The sequence below is a fragment of the Malaclemys terrapin genome, chromosome 9, assembly GCF_027887155.1.
Source record: "Malaclemys terrapin pileata isolate rMalTer1 chromosome 9, rMalTer1.hap1, whole genome shotgun sequence".
Taxonomy (NCBI): Eukaryota; Metazoa; Chordata; order Testudines; family Emydidae; genus Malaclemys; species Malaclemys terrapin.
The window spans coordinates 66833996-66837038 of record NC_071513.1 but is presented as its reverse complement, the minus strand read 5'-3'; the positions used below and the strand labels follow the sequence as shown (position 1 = coordinate 66837038).

Genomic DNA, 3043 nt, shown 5'->3' with positions numbered 1-3043 from the left:
CCGTGTTTACCAGGGAGGGGAATTAACCATGGGAACAATGTACCAAGGAGTGCGGTGGATTCTCCCTCGAGGTGGGATGTGTTTCTAAGAGATCTGCTCTCGTTCAAACAGGAATTAACTGGGGGCAGTTCTCTGGCCTGTTATCCAGGAGCTCAGCCTTGGTCCCTCCTGGCCTGGGAATCTACCAATCTCCGCCATGACTTCTTGGAATCTGTCTACTCTCTCTGGTGCTGCCCGGTGGACAGGAACACAAAGTGGGCAGGTAAACTGAGTCACACAGCTTGTTCACAGAAATATTCCCATGTTCTCTCACTCCTCCCCAGACTCCTGCTGCCAGGAAGGGGCACACCTGGGCTAGAGATCAGCCGTCCTCCAGCAGAGCCCTACTGCTCCGGGTGCCAGGTCCTGACCCAGTAGGTTCCCCCCACTCAGCGGGTCTAGAGAGATGGATCAACTCAGGGAGGACGTCACCTGCTCCATCGGCCTGGATGTCTTGGACGACCCCGTCTCCATCGAGTGCAACCACAACTTCTGCCAGGGCTGCCTCGTGGCTCACTGGCGCGGGGTCTCGGCCCAGGGCTACCAGTGCCCCGAGTGCCGGACTCCCTGCTCCAGGGACAGGATGACCCCAGACACGCGGCTGAGAGCCCTGGTGAAGAAATTCACGAGCCCTGCGGGAAGAGATGGAGCTGGTGAGACCAGACAGGCTGAATCAGGGGAAAGGGGCGCATGCTCTCACAGGCCCCAGGGCGGGGACTGGCTCGATCAGGGGGTGGGGAATGGGACACGGGGCCTCTCCTCTCTAGGGGGCGCAACCTCTGATTTGGAGGGCAGGGGACTGGATGGCTCACGGGGGGTGGAAATGGCTCAAGAGGATCTGATCTGAGGGGCAGGGACTAGTTGGTTCAGGGGATGGGAATGGGGCACGGGGCTCTCATCCAGAAGCAGGGACTGGCTGGCTCTGGGATGGGGTCCGAGCTCTGACCCTGCTCTGTCCCTGCAGCAGGGGCCAGGGGCTAAGCCAGAGCCGGGGCACCCTGTGCAGCTGGTTCGTCTGGATGACAAAGGCAGCCTGATCCTGTACGAGGAGGCCCTGAGCCTCTGCCTGGAGCAGGGTGGGGTGGGGGACGCCCCCGTCTGCCTGGTGTCCATCATCGGGGAGCAGCGCCGGGGAAAATCCTTCCTGATGAACTGCCTGCTGCGCCGGCTCCATAGCCCGGTGAGTGGGGACAGGAGCCCCAGCTATGGCCCCATCGCCTGAACCAGAGACCCCACCCACCCCAGCCAGGGCCCTGCCCCTTGCAACACAAACTCCACCCACCTCGGCAAGGGCCCCCTCCTCCTCCACGACTGGCCATGCCCCTTACAGCAAAGGTCCCCTCTCCCCAGGCAGGGCCCTCCCGCTGTACCAGGCCCAGGGCAGAGCAACTGAGGCCCCACCCTGCAGCCATGGCCCCTCCCCGTGCACCAAAGGCCCCACCCTCTGGTCGTGGCCCCTCCCCCTGCACCACAGGCCCCACCCTCTGGTCGTGGCCCCTCCCCCTGCAGCACAGGCCCCACCCTCCAGCCATGGCCCCTCCCCATGTACCACTGGTCCCATCCTCCAGCTGTAACCCCACCCCCAGACCCTTAGAACTCCACCTCCTCCCCCAGTGTCCCACCACCCTGCCCCCTGAGAATGCCAGACCCAATCCCCGTTCCCTTCTGACCTTGCCCTGGTCACCCCCTACAGGAGGCTGTGGATGCGTCATGGATGGGCCGAGAGGACGAGGCCCTGGGGGGGGGGTTGAGTGTTGCAATGGGACAGCGACCATGACGAGGGGCGTGTGGATGTGGGACCAGCCCCTCTGGGTCCAGGCCCAGGGGAGGAGGGTGAGTGGGGCAGGGAAGCAGGCAGGGGAATGGGGGATGGGGCAGTAGGGGAGGAGAAAGAGAGTGGTGTGGGGAGAAGATTCTAAGGGGAGCAGGGGACTGGAGTAGTGGGGGGGGGAATGGGGGAGTCTGGAGGGAGTAAAGTCCTGTGCAGGGGCAGGGGGACGGGAGGGGCTGGAGCAGTGGGAAAGAAATGGGCAGATGGGGATAAGGTCCCAGCTCTGTAGTTCCCTACAGGCTCCCTGGACCTGCAGCGCCGCATGGAGACCAGCATCAAGCTCTCCATGTTGGGAATATTGCTCAGCTCCTACTGGGTGGGGGAGCCGTGCTGCGGGGGACGGGACTGCGGGCTCTGCAGGGGGTGCCGTGCTGTGGGGAGCGGGGTGAGGGGGCCAGCAGGGGGGCTGTGCTGCGGTGGGGTGAGGTGTGGGGTTGGCAGGGGGGCTCACCTTTTCTTATTATTATTTTCCAGATCTTTAACATTTCCAGTACGTTTAAGCAGACGGAGGCAGATTATTTGGAGGTGGGTGGGGCAGAGGATACACACAGCTCTACTGACACGGACCTGCCAGCCAGGTCTCTGCTGGGAGGACCCAAGACCCTGGGTGATGTAGGGATTGGAGGGGGGCAGTCTAGAGGCTGTTATTGATGTTTAGAAAGTCCCAGAGATCTTGCCCCAGGCTGGGATTCGAGCAATGAGTCTGAACAGTAATACGTGAGCAGTAATTAATCAAATATTAGTGACTGTCATATTTCTGGTTCTTTATCATTACCTGGTGGCTATTTGTCATTAACCAATTAGCTCTGGTTCTCACTGTTGAGTGCTGGACCTGCTGGGGGGCTGGTGGAGAAGAGACTTTTGTGTCCCGGTTCACTCCCGGGATCTGAAGTGATCTGAAATGCGCCTGCAGACTCAGGTTTCCGAGAGGGTCAGGTAGCCTTGTGGTAGCTTTGGTGACCAAGAGCTGAGGTGGGTGGAACCAGGGCTGACGAGGGCGGGGAACCGGTACAAATTACCGGGACCTGGCGGTTCGAAAGGGGGCCCGGGGCCCAGCGGTCTGGAAGGGGGTCTGGAGCCCAGCTTTCCCCCCCTCGTCGGCCCTGTTTAGCCGGTCCGCCCTTTCTGGGGGGCCCGAACCCGCTCTCGGTGGCCCTGGCACCGTGCCACCAT

General features: G+C 61.8%; 1 pseudogene; it reads left to right on the top strand.

Moving 5' to 3' along the window:
• The first annotated feature begins 445 nt into the window (after positions 1 to 445).
• LOC128843764 (RING finger protein 112-like) lies at positions 446 to 2521 on the top strand (annotated as a pseudogene).
• Positions 2522 to 3043: the final 522 nt, after the last annotated feature.